Raw genomic sequence first — 18,633 nt, 5'->3', positions numbered from 1 at the left:
ATGTCCTAACATATTTTCTAGGCACCTAAAAAATATGTTAGGCATTTCTAGTGTAAATGATCACATCTTTTAAGAAGCTATGAAACAAAAAGAAGCATGACCTTTATTGTGGGATAGACAGTGTGAACAACCACACTGCAAGTGCTTGGTTTGTATCAGGTCAGACATTTTGAGCTGCTTGAAGGCCCTCCCTCTTAAACATTGAGTCAGAGGCAGACAGCTAAACTCACTGTGGTTAATCATTTCCTGCATGATTAATTTCCAAGCAAAAAAAGAGGAAGGAACAAACAACTGTAGAAATAAAACAGAATGTAAAAATTTAAGGGGAAAAATCTCTGAAGTTGCCAATTAAAATGCTGATTGCTCCCCTATGCAAAAGGGCCCAACTTCCAAATCAGTGTTGACTTGATTCTTTCAAAATCCATTACTTTCTCCTAATGAAAGAAAGGAATTATTTTTCTTTTAAAATCTGAATTTGAGGAAATTGGGCTACACTACCAAATACTTTAGTAAGGTAGCTCTCAAAACAAAAAGGACAGCTAACTCTAAACACATTACAAAGTAGTTGGAAAATCACTTACAATCAGTTTTATATAGACCACAATATTTTTCATTAATCATTTTTTAACAGAGTGCTGAGCTATTCAGCTTTTTTGCTAAAAATAGTTACAATGATGTAATGAAATTTCAATCCCCTGTTCCCACTTTCCTTGGCAGACCTGAGTGATTAGTAAGCCTACATGTCCCACATTCCACCACCACCATCTCCCAAGGCCAGAGGGGCTGCCTGCACCAAGTGTCAGCCCAGGAGTGTGGCACAGTGTGAATGAGAACTTCAGAGGATGCTGAAGGTGCCCCTCCCATGCAACACCACACCAGTAAACCCCCCCCTGAAAAATGTCAGGTGTTTTTCTTCTCTTTTTATTAAAGTTTCTAAATATATAGAAATCTATAAATAAATATACAGACAGATGAGTTTTAGTCCTTAAAGAGTTCAACAAGGGTACCAAACCAAATTCAGTTGGGCCTGAAGCTACTGGAAGATACTGAAGAATTCCCCTACAGAGTAAGGAAAGAATATTTAGGAGACTCTTTGGCCTCAATCACTTGTACATGGAGGAGTGAAAAGCCTATCTGGCACTCAAGTAACCTGACAAAAGTTTTAATTGAGACACTGGGATTTGCTGTGTAACAGCCTTCTTCTCAGCAGGAGAGCCTGGATTTTCATTCTCCTAACTGGGATAAAACTTCTGAAGCTCACCAACTCCAGGGGAACAAAGTGACATCTAAAATGTTACTGTCAGTATTTTTGAGTCCTTTAACACCAGTGATGGTCTTTTAAAATAGTTTTTGGCTGAGAAGACAATCCTTTTGGTGCAGGGATTACAAGATTTTGTGGCCTGAGACAGGGCATTACAAGGGTGTGAGAATGTAGATTGTCCTATCCTGTCTGGAGGAAGCTGTGGCACCAAAAGTAGGCACTAACTTTTCACCCCTAAAACCACTTGCAGAAATCTGGACAGCCAAAAGAGAGACCAACAGAACAGAAGTTACTCTGGCTGTCTGAGACCCAGGGAAGTTCTGGGGAGCTGCTGCTGCCAGAGAGAGGAAGCCTACTTTACTGGGGACTTTTGGCAGCTCAAGGAAACTCTCTGCAGTGCCCAAAATGAGTATGACTTTGAGTATGACTTTCCACCACACTGAAAAATGCCACTCCTTACACAAAATGCCAGGGCAGAGGAGGTACAGCAGTCAGTGATGGAGAGCTCCTGCCTAGACCCACAGAGGGGTGAAGGATGAGAAGCTTTATTCACAGGCACAGGTGGAAGTGGATGAGATCTATGTGGCCCTGAAATAGGATTTGGCCCAAGCTGAACAACACACAGGAGGATGTCCCAATGGGAAGTGCACCTTTTCCAGTTCAGCAGTGATTGATGTGGGGGATGCAACACCATCCTGCTGCAGACAGGGACCAAAAGGGGAGAAGTGGAAGGCAAGAGCCTGAAGGGTCTCTAGCAGAAGTGGATGGGGTAGGTCTTGGGAAAGAAATATGTCAAGCCAGTATCACAGTGAGCATTTTTCCTGCCCTACTTAGCTGCAGAGAGAGGACATGTTTTTTGTTTTGGACATACCTTTTCAAGAAATTGCAGAGTTAGTTTAACTCAGTGATGCCATTGTAAGAGGTATATGAAAGGTGCAGATGTTGGGGAGCTAGTGAGGACCAGTAAAGATAAATAATAACAAGAACAAACAAAAGACATGACTAGTGATGGGAAAAAAGTGAGGATGCTGTCAGGTGCTTTCATGTCTCTATGCATGTTATCCCAGGCCCCTGTGCTCTATCAACCCTACAGCATCTCCATCTTCCTCCACACTCCTCATGCTCACTCCCTCCTCCCAGAGCATCCAGCCAAGTGCAGTGATCCTCCAGTCAGCATGATCTGCAGCTCACACTGGGTAATTTCCCAGAGACCTAAAACCCCCTAAACACTTTGCATCTACTTCCTACCACCGCAGGAATACCGTAACAGAGCAGGTTACTGTGTGTGTCAGTGACAAGTGAGTCAAGAGAGCCCTGAGCCAGCACATGACCCAGGTGTGAGAGCAGTAACAGCCAGATGCACCTATGGTCCACAGCAAGTTGCATCCAGCAAACCTCATCTGTCAAACACAATTGAGACTTTTACGGAGAAAATCCAGTGGTGCTGCATCCATAAAAAATTACAGCTAAGAAATAGGCTATGGTAACAGAAAGTTGTTTTAATCCAAGTATTTTAAAAATATTATTTTTTCAGTGAAATACTTTTCAAGATATGCAGAGGATCACAGGCAATGGCTAACTTTGGAGGACTGCATCTGGTAACCAATATAGTCCTGTTTAGAAAAAACAGCTAAGCTTTTGGTCAGTCTACGTGTCTGGATGTAGACTTGAGAAAAGCTGATTATGTCAGAGCAAACACCCTATAGCAGAAAGTATCTGACTCACTGAAAACAGAAATTGCTTACATCCAATCTATACTCTATCATTTCTTTCAGCCAGTGTGCCCAGAGGAGTTGTACAAAAACACTCCTGTCTGTCCAGGCAACAAGGGTCAGGTCACATTCCCCACCATAGTAACCTGGTCCTGGGAACAGGACCTCAGTGCTGCAATGGACACCTGGAGCAAAGCCCCTGCTGCACCAGGCACCTCAGGAGGGAGCTTACTCTTCTTAAAATAGGCACATGTGTGTCATTCCCAAGCAGGAGGCCAGGGGCAAATCCAGCAGAAAAATCTAATTACTGGGCTGTATCCCAGTCTTCAGGACAGGAGGACACACGCTCAGACACTGCCACCTCTGCCAGCTCCACCTCATTGGTGCCCCCACACCAAAAACTGAAGGGCCCTTTCCCCAGCCACTCTGCAGCAAGCCCTAGGGCAAAAGGCTTCACCCTCTCTCCCAGAAAGAAGTGATGGCAAAGGATGAGCTATTTGTGAGCTCTCCTTCAGCTGTCCAGAGCAGAGCTGCCTGCAACACTTCACCATTTACCACCCACCCACCTCTCATCAAGGTGAGTGCTGGAACCAACACACCAGGCTGTTATCCAGGCACTGCCCCAGCACAGCCAAGGAGGATTCTCACAGGCTGGAGGTGACCTTGAAAGGGACACTTGACTCCCAGTGCTCTGGAGAGGCCACAGGGGCAACCTCTCCACACAGGGACAACACACTTGGGGCAAGAAAGGACCTGATGTCTCTCTCCAGCTTATTCCCTCATCTGTTCCTCGTTGTGAACACTTAGTGTTCACAAAATAGTGCTCCTAACATATAGCCCAAGAGCTTCTCTGCAATGGGGCTACTTTTTCCAGTGTCTCATCACTGTAGTAGTGCTCACTCAATGTCATGTGGCTGCTCAGCACTGCACAGCTTTCTCCCCAAAATTGTCTTAAATTCAAGGAGCTGTCAGTAGGGTGAACAGAATAGTTCAGAAATTAGGGATTTCTGAGTATTGTCTCCAGATTATTTAGTCCTAAATGAGAATAAAAATAATTGCACTTAAAACCAAGACTTTTTCCTCCATCTTATCCTCACAACATGGCACCACTCATCTCTGAGCAGGCAGGGTCACTCATGGCCTGGCAGTGGCAGGCAGCAAACAGTGAGGGGCAGGGAGGGATGTTTCCCACAAGCCACATTTGGTGACCCAGAAGCAGAAAGGGATGCCCTGACCTTTGGAATCCCCAGCTTGTTACCATGGGAAAACAGCTTTTGTTGACATGACCATATCCACCTTTTGCCTTTCCACCTATTGCTCCACTTTTATTTCTAGGTTGTTACAGCTCTGATCACTTGTTTGCTTTGTGCAACACAACAGCAATCCTGCTCTTTGAATCAAACTGACAGAAACCTGGAGCATTTTTTCCCTTCTTTCCACTTTTTTGTAGCATAACAGGCCAAAAGTACCAAAAATTAGTCCAAATGGAGAGTTTTTTGGATATTTGAGCTGTTGCAACTTTTAGTACACATAGAAAAAAGTCAAGAAAGTAATCAAATATGGAGAGCAAGCTCTGGGATTTTGCTGGTGGAATTCTGCTGCCCCCCCACAGGTGTGCTGCAGTCCCCTTCAGAGCAGTAGTTATAATGAGAGGGGATAACTTCTGCAAGTCCTGAGGCTGGGATGAAAAGAGCCCATCTGGAGCTGCAGATTACACTGTGGGAGCTACAGGATGCCCCACACCACATCATCTCCATGCCCAGGGCACTAAATGAATAATGATGTGACCTGCACAACACCATTGCTGATGGTACCTTCATTCATCTTTCTCTAATCAATAGCATGACATGAAGCAGCAGTCAAAAACATTTAACAAACATTTAACAACTATAGTGGATACTTGCAGAAAAGGATCAAGAACCTCCCACACTACCAGATTGCTTCATTTCTCAGTAGCTACAAGTTTAGAATTCAATTCAGCATTCAAATAGGCTTTTTTAATATAAAGCATTTTCTTCATCACAATCAACTAAGTCTTACTAAACATGCAGTGAATTGTGGCTGTTCTACTACAGGCAGCATCTATAAAATGGTATTAAAATAGTAAGTGCCACTTAAGGGGAAATCTGAGGCACATAAGGACAAGACATGTGGAATGAATTGAAAGCATCATTTTCCAATCCCTCTTATAAATATTACAATATTCCTATGAGAATGTTGAAAAACTACAGCGCACAGAGATCAGCTCAGATTTCACATCAAAAGCCCAAACAAAAATCTAAGTGGCCTGGGCAGTCATCAAGGAAAGGCCAACTGCACAAGCAAGAGTGCATTGGAGTTTTTACAGCCCAGGTGTTGACATAAATTAGAGTAACTTGAATACCTGCCATTAGAGGAGCAATCAAAGACTGATCTGCCTGGAATGTGGGAAAAACAAAACAAAAGCCAGCCCCAGATCTGCATAATGTAAGGGAACTTGCTCCACCATGGACAGTGCAGAGAACCACCACCTCAGAGCCAAGCTACTGTCAATAAAAGCCTTGGTTCAACGCAGCAAGACCCATAAATCAGTTTTGTGAGAAACAGGCAACCAGGCCTGGCAGAGATTTTAATTTAAAAAAAATAAACCTAATTTTCCATTCTTGAAGTTAATTTTGAATGATTTGAAGCTGCAAAGTGGTGAGAAATCTCCATTGGACAGGGTAGAGATGGAGAGCTTGAATTTATTCTCATTAGAGTTCATGGAAAGGCTCAGGCCAGTTTTCAGAGGCAACCGGATGAGACTCATTGTACCTTCTGACTTTGCTGAAGCATTTGAACTTTTTGAGGTCAGACTTGGAGATTAAGAAGAGTGCATCCCATGAAGCCCCTTGATGTTCTCTCCCATGGAGGGATTTGCACTGTAGCTCAGGGTTAGTCATTAAACCAGATCATTTGTGAGGCACCAAATCATATTTGCACATAAGTAATGAATTTGAAAAGTGTCACAGTCAGCAGGCAAGGCTGGCACTGACTCCCACAGCCCCATCCTTTGGATCAGGAAGGCTGGTGGAGCACAGCCCACAGCCATGGTTGGTGCAGAGATGCCATGCCTTGTGCTCAGCACTGCTGGTACCTTGCTCCATGAACCTGGGGAGAGCAACCAGCAAGATATGCTGACATCTGTCTCCAACGACCACAGCTATCAACAAACTCCCCGTAATGTACCCTCTGTGCCCTGCTCACAAATCACCCACTGATATTGAACAGAAATTCACCCCACTTCTTACCAACTGAGAAGGTACTAAAGGAGAACTCATTCTGCATATCCCCTGTATTCCCTGTGTTCACAAACCTTCTCTGGCCTCCACTTCAAAAAGCTGTAGAACACCTTGTAGAACACCAGAACATTTGATCTGCCATTTGAAAGCTTATTTCAGTAACGTTGCCAGGAAAAATTAAGTTTTTTGCAGACACCACTGGGCTGCTACAAAACAGTTACTTTTTTACAATTCACATTGCCTAAGGAACTAGCACAAGTTTGCGACAAAGCAATTGAAAATTTTCAGTTTACTGACTTAAAAATGAATATATATCATATACAAAATATACCATTACTTTGCATACTTTCAGTATTTACCAAGGTAGGTATTTTATCTTAGATCCTCCTCTGAGAATAGCTACAAAATGAAACTCTCACAAATTTTACAGATAGCTTACAGTAATAAATGACTATCACTTTCAACCCCCCAAAATGCAGATATAGGTGAAGCTGGGCAGTATATACTGGGCATCTGCACACGCAGAAGTTGGACAACAAAGCACCCATTTGCACAAGCACTCAAAGAAACTCCCAGTATCCACTCTTCCTTGCTTGGAAAGAGCTCTGCCTCTGAGGTTTGGCCTGCTGTCTAGCTCATGCTGTGTCTCGGAAAGCTTTCCCATGGGCTGCTATGGTTTCAGTGATTATTTTTAAAGGATCTGGGAAATATAAAAACAAACCTGTGGAAGAGACTTTAAAATCAGGATGGAAATAATAAAGGGGAGGGAAAAGAGGGAACAAAGAGTAACCTGAAGCAATGAGAGGGTTTTCTCTTTCTTTTTTGAGCAAACAACCCCTCCCCAGACTCTGGGACTTCAACTGCCCCTTCTTCACATTGGAGCCCATCTTAGCTCATCCCAAACTACTCAAGATACTGTGGCTAAAAGTTCATTATCTGCTCTCAATGGTCTACAAAACTTTAGAAATTGCATCCAAAGCAATAAAAAAACCCAACCAGAAGGTAAATCAAGGATAAAAGATTAAAATTAATCTCAAAAGTCTTACCATACACATTTTGGTTTGAAAAGGATCAATTTAAAAACAAAAAAGGAAAGCAATAATATTACTGAAAACACCTAATTGCACATGTGAAATTACATGATCACCTAATATCCTGGTGGTACTGGCAAATGATGCCTTATTCTAATCCCTATTAAAAAGAAAGCCAAAATGTTATGCTCCTGCACCACCCAATTATCTGCCTGGGTAGAATCCAAGCAGTAAACTTCTCCTGCAACTTCAGAGATACAGACAGAGGAAGCAACACATTACTGTTATTAAAAATGTTCAATAAGACAACATCAAAACTACCTTTAGATGGATTGTACAAAAGTGACAGATCAGATAACCATTAAGGAATCATTAAATAAAGCAGGTTGTCACTATCTCTGCATTGTCTGGTTCTTTGCATCATGTATAAAAATCTACTAAATCTGACCACCATTTTCTCTCTTTTAAAAAACATCAAATTTAATCTGATATTGAGTTGGAACTACAAGAAAAATCTTAAAGAGTCTAATTTTTTTCATGAAAAAAAAAAAAAGTACTGCCTGTCCTTAGCAGGAACTGCTGTGGTTTCATTCCAGACCTAAGAAGTTGTCTTTGACTTAGAGGAAGATATAATCCCAAAGCAGTAATGAGAATCTGTATGATAAATGATGAGGGCTGCCAGTTAAAGTTCTAGGGCTAACGCAGAACAGCAGCAGGGACAATAAAGACTCATGTTTTCCTCTTGAGTACTGAATGTGCTGAATCCATCATGTGCCTTATTTTGAGCTGACCAGCACTTCCTGCCTCCAGCACCAGTTACTGGACAAAAAACCTGCTACCTAATGGAAATATGTACAGAAATCCCACAGAGGATCTCCTGCTCTAGACTCACTCCTAGGGAAGGGCAGCTCCCGAGTGAATTGGTGGCCTGTAGAGCGCCCTGCAGAAGGTCATCTCTAGCCCAGGGGCTTTTGGAACCTGTGGACTGGTGTTTAGGGATATCCCCAGGCAAGGAGTCTGACATCCTGGTGGCTGTTCACCCAGATTCCCATTTACAGCAGAAGCAGTGGAAGGACAAACCTGAAATTCTTCCTCCTCCATTTGGATTTAGTATGTCTCTTTGCAGAGCAGTCAAAATCTAACCCACAGCACACTGAACATCTCTCCACAGGCCATAGGAGAGACCTCAGCCTTCAGCATCAGAATTTGCATGCATGCAATCACCAGCAATACTCATGTGCTGTTCCTATCACCAGCAATTTCCATTTGGTCCAATCTGGAAAACATCCTGAGTAATACGAGGATGAATTTTTCTGTTAAGTATTTCCAACGCTGCCTTTTGGCAAGAAAAAAATGTCAAAAGTCACTTGGAAAAGAGAGGTACAGCTAAGAGACGTTTCAATTATTTCATAAATAAGCTGCCAAAATGCAGAGAACAAAATCCAGGCAATACTAATATTCTTCATATTTATATTATTATAAGCCAATCTGAGATCAAAGTATTGACCAACCACAATTACACTTTATTTCATTTACTAGAACAGAGCTACAATAAAAATTTTACCCACAATAGCTTTGTAAAGCCATTTTTACATAAATCCTTGCATCTGCTTTTGCAGCAGGACTTGATATTTATGCAATATATATGTTTATGGAATATAGGTGAGATAACATTGAATTGGAGGTTTTAGATTAGACACCTGGCCTTTAGCTGAATACTTAATGATACTGGGACCATGAAATTTGCAGGTATGCATCCGAGTACACAGCACACATCTGCAGCAGGTGATGCCAATTTAAATACCTACAGTAAGGGCACACAGTTAAGCTGTCTGTGACTAATCTAGGGTTTCATTGTTCAGTTGGAAGCCCTGTAAGTAAAGATAGCCTATTTCATAAATGAAATCTTCAGAAGCTTCTCTACTTGTTTTGGCAATTATCTAATAGATGGCAAGGTACCAGTTCTGTTTGTCATCAGTCCGTGGTTCCTTCAAACTCAAAGCAATTCTAATGTTACATAAAAGACAACACAGGAATTTAAATAATTTAAATTCCCAGATCTACCTGGAGAGGCACTAAAATTTGTGTGTGCTTAATAATGTGGGGTTTGGGGGGTTTGGGTAAAAAAACAAACAAACAAACAAAAAAACAACCAGAGAAAGAGGGAAACTATTTTTATGCCTTGTCAAAGTTTGAGACCTGAAGAGATTTCTGTCTTGCTGTACTGACATCATGGCACTGCTGATGAAGCACAGGGCTCTCTGACTGATGCTGACTGCCCTCATTATCCCTGGTCCTGCAAGGCACACAGGCAAATTGGTGCTGCTCCAGCTAGGACTGGGAGGACACAGATTGCAGAAGCAGGAGGGCACACAGTCCTGTAAAGGGCTCTGGTTTAAAGCGTGGCACAAGTGAAACAAAAAGCATCCAAGGACAACAAACTGAAAACACCCATCTGCTTTCCTCCCCATCTCCAATTACAGAAGTTTTTGCTCCAGTTTATTTCTCTTTGGAAACAACTTTTTACAGCTGCACATGGCAAGTACTTAGCTAGTAAGCAAAGAGGAGAAGCTGGAAAGAATGATTATTAATGCATTCTGCCAAAAAAATAGTCAGGGCAAAGTCACAGCTCAGGACACAAACTAGTCAATCTCCCCCCACACAAAGACAAAGGCATGTCCTGAACTGCCTTCCTGAGAGGGAAAACAGCACAGCTGCCTTGCCTGCTGCAGCTACCCGGGCTGGAAACACACAGCATCCCTCCACTTGATACTTAGGAAGCTGGTTCAGTCAACACATGTCAAAAGAGAGTGTTTCCAAAGTCATGGTGAGTAAAAGCCAAGAGGTTCCACTCAGTTATCTGCATTTTATTTTAAATATTTATATCTCTGTTTTATATGACCTTCCACAACAAAACATTTCCATGAAGCAAGAGTAGCCAAAGGCACTGTGCTACATGGGTGCCTGTCCTGGAGGGCATGGGTTTACCAGGGGGCTCAGGCCACTGTAGTGACAGCCCATGTGGGGCCACAGCTGGTGACTGCACAGCTCAGGCCCAGGCAGAGGTGCCAGGAAGGTCAATATTCCAAGAGGGACCAATGCACCTCTTGCCTGAACCCAGCAGGAGCCACAAGCCATTGCCTGAGGAGAGACAAGGGGCCTCACCCAGCTGCTCCAGGGTCAGCAGTGCCTCCTGGCTCTTGCCAGTGTTTTGGAAGTGGTGCCCAGCCAGCATGGCACCATGAGGTGCTCTGAGGCAGCCTGCCACAAAGGCAGCACCTCACAGGTGGCACAGGAACTCACTGGGACCCAGGGAACAGCCAGATTTGGAGGTTATTGGCCTCCACCCAAGATATCAAGTCTAGCTGAGCTCCTGCTGGTATTCCAAGTGCAGGTTTATTGCATGAAAGTAGTAATTTCATGTAGTTCAAGCTAAAAAAAAAAGTATGTGGGACATACCAGTGCCATGAAAACATACCCACAAAACCAAAAGCAGCCACACACAATCATTCAGCACTTGCATTTCCTCTTCAGAACATTCAACAAATGCTCTTACTCCAAAGAACAGCTGTAATTTGTCCTTGCTAGTGCCAGTCTACCAGCAGTTCAGAAGAGAAAAGAAACTGGTACCTGCAGGCTTTAGTGCTCAGTGCAGGTGCCCTGAAACAGCAAGTACTGGAGGGTGGCAACCCATTTCCCCTTATCTGTAACAAGAGTGGCTGTCACAGTTGCTGAACCCCAGCTAAAGTTATCATCACATCTGCTGAATCCTGTAAATATGGCCAAAACTCTGATCAAACTGGTTGAATGATTTGGTTAGCTTGCAGGGGTAAAACCAAACTTTAAGTAAATTTGAAAGCTAAATTTAGCAGATGGCAGACTGACCTGTAAGTACTAACATCTTTGCTTTCAAAACCAGAATTTGTCATTAGATGGAGAGTTAAGACCTACTTCAAATCTGAGGCCACAACCTTCCAAATAAAAAGCCATTTTTTTTCCTAAACTCAGAGAGCTGTAGTATCTGGACCAAACTCACAGCTGAAAGGAAACTTTGGATTGGTTTTATGAGGTCCTAAGACATCATTACTCTCATGAAGTCTACTTTCTCTTTTAAACTGCAGTCCTGATGACCAGCAGTCCTGAGAAATGATGGTGCAGGGATCATTGTTTTCTTCCACATGTGCCAAGGCCCTTGTGAGCAGGCAGGCTCACAGGAGGCTGGGTCACAGGGAGAGCCAGCCCAGGCATCACCACTCAGAGAAAAAGCCCTGCTCCTGCACAGAGAGGGTACAGCAGCACCAGGGCTGCTGCGTGAACAGAGCCTCAGCTCCGCAGCCAAACACTTCTTCAGGTGAGCATTGATCCACCAGAACTTGCTATTAGGGAATGCTGCTCAACACAGCCAGCATGAATTTGAAGTTTGCCATTAGTACCAGACTTCTGAGATCTGTAATGTTAATGAGCAGTTTTCTGTTCACCTGAGAAGGCACCAGGGCCTGCCTTTCCAGGTCCCCCTCATAGGCAGGAGCACACCTGGTCATTACCCTGCCAGCTGCTAACAACAACTCAATACCTTCCCACAATGTGCAGACTATAATGCACTCATTTTATCTGTTTACTTCCAAGAGAAAGACCTCCTCAGGAAACTCAGAAACAGCATTTTTCATTCCCTCCCTGAAAAGTGGAGTATGAAATACACTGTACCATCCATATGGAAATGTTTATTCCTTTAAAATAACTATTTAGCTTTCATCAATAACCAGAAAAATTCAAAGTCACTGTCAACAAGGAGACTGAAACACAGAACAACAGACAGCAGGGCTGGAAGAGGGCATCTACCCTTCCTTCCCCTGAGTCACCATAGATTATATCATTCCTGGCAGTAGTCAACTCTTTTTTCTCTAAAAATCTCCACTGATGGAAAGTCTGCAATATCCCTGTCATCTATCTTGTTATCCTATCAGCCAATTAAGCTTTTCCCAGTACTTTATTCAGACCTCTGTTTGCTGTGATTTCATTTACTATTTTTCACACTATTTACAAGTGATGCATAAAAGAATTCATTCCTTTCTTCTTCATGGTTATTTGAAAACTGGCTACATGTCTCTTTGAACTTCTCCTCTTTAGGCTAAGCAATCATATTTCCTCCAGTCTTTCCTCACAGGTGGTATTTGTGCTGTCATTATTTCTGCTGTTTCTGGGACCTTCCACAATCCCATATCATGTGTGAAATGGCTGAGAGTGACAATGTATCATCTTTATCTCAGTATTGCATTGTAAGTTTATAAATGCCAGTTTATAAATACTCATATCTTCCTCACCCTGCTTGTCTCCCTTCTTTGAACAGCCCATCCCCTCCTACCCAAACAGGGAGGTTTGACTACTGACCACACAGTGGTACCATCTTTTTCAGTCCTGTGGAATAATTCTCCAAATAACAGCCTTTGCACCAACCCTCATCCAGCAGCAGACCATGCCTGGTAAGAGCTGTGGATCCCCAAATGAAGTGAGATATTTGTCTGTTCCTGGGGCTAGCTCTTCCCTCTCACATCTTCCAAGCCTAGCACACAGATTTCTCCAGACTGCGATTTCCAAAGCAAGTGCACAGCTGAAACTATACCAAAGCATCGACCCACTCAGACCAGCTATAGACTTATCTAGAAGAAACCCTGAGTGGTTCTGTGCTCATGTCTACAGAGAACCAACATCCCAAACCACTCTGGGACCCTCCCAGCATCAGTTTCTACATGGCCCAGTAATCATAAGGAAGCCACCAGTTGGGGTTTACAACACAGAGCATCTGAGATAGGAAATACTTGATCTGCTGGACTGCACCAGCTCCAGATCAGCACACTGCAGCCTATCGACAGCCCATGCTTTCTGATGGACCCTCTGCTGCAATGAGAAGAAAATTAAACCAAAAATTAAATTAAAAATTAATTAAACTAAATTTTTTTTTAGAAGTAAACACACTGTTCTTTCTTACTAACCATGTGTTTCAGTGAGCCTTTTCATACTGTACCTGTTCATTAGCACCAAACTGTAAACGTTGCAGGCTTCATTCACTGTGCAGGTTTCAAGTGTCATGTCACCTGCTCTAATTCATGACAACTACAATTCATTGTGCCAGGTAATATCATACCTTAGGTCTCCTGACCTAGCTGCTAAGCCTTAAACCCCTTCATTGTAAGCCTTGTACTACTAGAATGGAAAAAAAAACACAAAAAAACCAAAATAACTCACTTCACATGTTAAAATCTTATGGATTTGGCAGAAAATCTGATGTGACCTAAGGCACTTAAATCTGATATTAGGAAAGGTGTGGCACATCAGAGCATGCCTGTAAACTGGCACTGCCATTAATCCTGCCCTGGAGAAGAATGACTCCTGTACTGTCACACTGAAGCCTAAGACATGAGATAGCTCTGTAGCTTCCAACTCTTACAGGCCAGGAATGACACACAGCAGAGGAGCTTCCTGTGCTGCTGCTCACACCACAACTCCCATCCACTCCCAGCCCTCAGTGCAAACCCCACAGGCTCTGTACCTGGTCACCAGCAGGAGATGCTTGCATAGAATGGGAGGTCTGGTCAATTCAGTCCAGAATACACTTTCTGAAGTTAGTTAAAAGGCAATAACATTTCCCAGGTTGCACAATCCTGCAAGGAAGAAAGGAAAAGAACTATTAATTGTGAACCATTGGGGATCACAGAGCCTGAGCATGTGTCCATTATGTATTTCCTTGAATAAGCAGGAATTCTGCATGAGAAAGTGGAAGCATACTGTGAAGAACAGCCCCCCTCCTTCTAAAGAGGAATCAGAACAGGAAAACACACTGGCTGGGTTCTCCTTACTGCTCACTGAGGCCAGAGGACCCAGTTTATTCTCAAACAAATTTAAGATCATTCTTCCAACTTCACCATTGCATACATAGTAAAAGCCATTATAAACGGTGGAAGGAAAACAGGCATAAAAAGCCATGGATGGGATGGTAAGACTAATAGAGTTATCCACTACAACAGCTGCTCCTACTAAGAGACATGGTTCAACAACTAGCTTTGTAATTAGGAGGTTTCTGTAGTTTAGGCTAGAGAAAAACACGTGCAAAAGCTGAAACAAATGTGGGGGGGAAGAAAAGGAGAGGCAACAGCCTGGAAGATGTGACAGATGTGCTGCAAATAACACCCCCACACAAAATACACTTGACCATTTTATGTATTCAGTAATAGAAACAACAAAATAAAATCTTTAAAAATCAGTAATTTTAAAATAAAATGTAAGCATAGTAGCCTTTCAGCATTTTACAGATTTACTTCTATTTAGAAATCAGTCTCAAGAGCCCAGTCCCCCACAGCCACACAACCTTGGCATACACTACGTGGCAAAATGAAACCCACGAGGGGATTCTGCTGTAAACTCTCTGAAGTTGGCCTATGCAGGACTGGCTTGCAGTAGCTGGTGTTGCACATCTTAACTCCTACTTTTTCCCTTGTAAGAGTAGAAAAACCCTGTGCTATGGATCCAAGTGCACAGTGGACACAAGTTCAACAGTGCAACACAGCCACGTAGATTTTGGGGAGTAAAACCGGACAGTGATTAAGGTGACATTCAGTGGTTTCTTCTATTTATTTGCAGAATTAAAGATTCTTTAATGAGGCTTTAATCTAAACTTGAAGCTTCCTCAAATCAAACTTCTATATTAGCATTGCTGAAGGGAAAGGAAAAACAAAAAACAAACAAACAAAAAAATACACAGAAAAATTAATTTTTCTTCCATAGATAATAAATGTACAGACACATGTACACCGTCTCTCTTCCTCCTGAAGTGCAGCTGAAGAGTAGCCTCTGCTTCCTAAGCACAGAATTTGTCCCCATCTGGTTCCATTTTTTATTATGTTCTCTTTTTTGTTTCCTTCTCTCTCATTCCAATGCAATTTTAATTCATTTTGTTTAGTCTGTACTTTTTATTCCCTTTCCTCTTTTTGCAGATTTCCTTTTTAATTTGTTAGAGGAAGAAACATTCTTTCCCTGGATTTCATAACACAAGCTGCTGGAAAAGGCCCATTCAGAAATCCCCCCTCTTGAACAACTCTCCTGCTCTTTCAATCCTGTTATCCAAATATGTTCACTCCTGGTAGCAGAGTAGAAGTGTTAGGGTTTATTTATTTAGGAATGTGTATCAGTTTATTTTTTAATTCCATTTCAAATACCTGGCACAAGCCACTGCATGGAGGCTCAAATATATTATTTACGAGCCATTACATTTAGCTTAAAACAACTCCTAATCTATCTGAGATGAGTCGCTATAAGAGAGGATTAGGCTGAAATGAAAATGTCTGCAGTGGGATTTTACTAAATTGCTTTTAAATCACATTCCCAGTTAAACAGTGCTCCAGTGAAGACTATAAACCCTAATACATCAGAAAGGCTGATTTGGGGCAGAACTTTGGCTTTCTCAAAACTTGCTGGTTTTACAGAAGCAGAGGAGCCCAGCTAAGGCCAAAGCCTTCTCTGCATATAAAACCCCAAAGGCTGAAATACGAGAGCAAAGCTCTGCAAGGCTGAGCCCCAGAGCTGTTTAACTGCCCAGGAACAGGCCCTGCTATTCCCAGCTTGCCAAGGCCCTCCATGCCCTGCAGCAGGGCCAGGTGCAGCATCCAGCTCCACGTGCCGGAGTGGCCTGGCCTGAGCCACTGCCTTCATCTTAGACAGGTGTTTCTGCACTGACACCAGGATGAGTGCTCCAGGTGGTATGAGGAGGGTGAGAGAGCTGTGAAACTCACTCTGATTTTCTACATGACCAGAAAAACATTTCTTAAAACATTTGGGAAGAAGCATGGGCAGCTTTAAGACTTCCTGCCCAGTGCTCAGATCTCTGATTTTAATGCCTGGCATGGCCTTGTTACAGCACTGTCATCCCCAGCCGCTGCATTTCCTGTGAGATTGCTGCCCCCACCCCTGCCAAGCCCCTCTGCCTCTCAAGCTGTGACCCAAGGTGCAGAGTGAGCAGCTTGGCCTCCAGCCACCATTGCTGGAGCTGGCAGTGCAGCTGTCACCTCCTCCTCCTCCCCATGCTCTCCCAGCACCATGTGGGATTTCATTTCCACACTGGGATTTCCTTTTAGTTCAGATTCTGTGCACTTACTACTGTATTACACATTTTATCATCCTGAAGGTTGTTTTCTTTGTAACTTTCAGTCCAACTTTGCATTTAAGATTTGTAATTAATCACAATTGCCCAGTAATTTAAAAGTAACAAACCTATATTTTTGCTAGAGTACAAAACCTACATCCCATTAAAGAGTCTCCCTCTGAGAGCTCCCAAATTCTCCAGCACCAACTCAGATTAATTTAACTCCTGATGCAATGTGTTCCCAAGTTGAAACCCTCCAGCACAGAAAAGTCATGATGCAATTTCTCAACAGAAATCATCAGGAATGAAAGAACACCTTAACAAGAAACTATGCCAGTAAAATCAAAGAGAAGAGCTACATACTTGGTACAGCCAAAACAAACTAAAAGAAGTTTTCACTACAGTCAGTGATTTTAACCTCTGCTTGGAAAAGTGCTTTCTGCTATTTATTAACACTAAACACGTCTATTAAAAATCCAGACCTTTAACTTATTTTATGGAAATCTTAACAAGATGGAAAAGATTTCATCCACACTTCTAACGTGACTCAGGCCCCACTGCTGTTGTACTGCAAGGCGGCTCCAAGCTTTGCACAAACCAAGCTAACCCACAGATGAGCTTCCTATTTCTGTGCTGTAGAGTTCTGCTCTGAAATCCCACACTGCTTACTGCCCGCTAGCACAACTGCCACACAGAGCACTCCTCATGCACTGCTGCCAAAAATCAGAGAAAATACACCTGCAGAACCCCGGCAGGACAGCTAAAGAGATGTTTTAAGAGCACTAACCTGTGCTATTTGAATCTGTTGGAGGTCACCCAGCTCTGAACTTCCCCAGCAGCTCCAGGCTCGTTTCCTGTGAGGAGCATGTGACACACACTTCCTCACCGCACCTTGCTAGACTCACTGCGCTCACATTTTAACATCAGATTAAACAACTAACTGTCCCTCACAACATGTAAAGAAATTTCTGATCTAATGCTGAGCCACTGACATTTCTGCATAGCCAAAAAGCCCTCCTCTACTGCCTTCTGAGTCACTCCATGATTCAATGGACCTTTTTGTACTGTATATTAATACCAAATGCTGAATGCGATTCTGCCACAGTATACTCAGTGTGCCTCCCCCCAGCTTTTAAAGGGGAAACAAATGCAGTAGTGGAGAATGCAATTACACTGCAGGCGTGGGAAATTCAGTTCAAGGCTATTTGTTTATCAAATGTTCAGAGTGGTAGTGAATTGATGAATTCAAACGGATGCAGTCATCAGCAATTTTCAGAAATACTTTCATTTGAATACAGTAAACAGAAGTTTGTGTCCTATGAAAAGTAGTTTATGCCTTTAGAAGAGTAGAGATTTTCTTAGTGTGCATCCACATATTGTTATCTTAGCATTGGGCAAATAGGTCTGAACATATGTCACAAAAGGAAGGACAGTAAAGTACTGTATTAGAGCACTGTGTTTACAGGACTAGTCAATAGGTGGTGCTTTATCAGAATTTTATTTTTAAAGACACAAATTTTGGAAAGGCAATCTAACCCTGAGTGCACCACCAGGTGCACTGTCACAGTCTGGAGGTCAAGTCTGAAGATTACCAGGTCACAGTAGAGGCAGAATGGTCACACCAGATTCAGCAAGGAGATACTGCTCTGCTGAAGATGCTCCTTGTGGAAAACACTAAACACTTGTCAATCAAGCTAATGGAGGGGTGAAGATAAATGTGGCATTCCTTTATTTAGGAATAAAGGAATGCAAGCTGAAATAACAACAGACAATGCCAGGGGGACTGATCAGCCTGGCAAGGCCTGTGTGAAAGCAGTGGGTTACAGACCCACAGGGGTTTCCTTACAGACTGACTGAAAGGATCTTTGCTGGGGCACAGATTTGCTTTAGCTGTACCTAAGTGTGAATGTGAAAACCTCGAAGGTAGGAAGAAAGTGAAGAGACAGTGATGCTGCAAATTTGGGATGCAAATCTTTTGGCAGCAACACTCAGTCGTGGCTGTCCTGCATCCACCATTCAGTTCTCCCACTGCACCCCACAGCTGCCTCAAGTGTGCTGGCACAGTGGTTCCACAGCCTGTGCCCTGGACCACACTGAGGAGCTGATCTGGTGGTCAAAAGCTCACAAGATTTCTTTCCCCCCTTCTCTCACTTCCAGGCAAAACCAGACAAGTGCTAGTAGGAGGCTGGCTGTGCCACTACCCAGGCTGTCACACAAAACCATGGCTACAGTGAGA

The 18,633-nt window shown here is 43.0% G+C and overlaps 1 protein-coding gene across 1 annotated transcript in view; it reads right to left on the bottom strand.

Moving 5' to 3' along the window:
* The window catches only part of WIPF1 (WAS/WASL interacting protein family member 1), a 54,837-nt gene that overhangs the window by 20,060 nt on the left and 16,144 nt on the right, over positions 1-18,633 (bottom strand). Inside the window, exon 2 of the mRNA XM_054278294.1 lies at positions 13,812-13,923. The gene's annotated coding sequence lies outside the window, so the exon portion shown is untranslated. The remainder of the gene's footprint in view (positions 1-13,811; positions 13,924-18,633) is intronic.

This window comes from Melozone crissalis, unplaced genomic scaffold, assembly GCF_028551555.1.
Source record: "Melozone crissalis strain CALT ecotype California unplaced genomic scaffold, PUWL_Pcris_2 ptg000023l_1, whole genome shotgun sequence".
Lineage (NCBI taxonomy): Eukaryota > Metazoa > Chordata > Aves > Passeriformes > Passerellidae > Melozone > Melozone crissalis.
The sequence above is the reverse complement of the archived record's forward strand: the minus strand, read 5'-3'. Positions and strand labels throughout refer to the sequence as shown.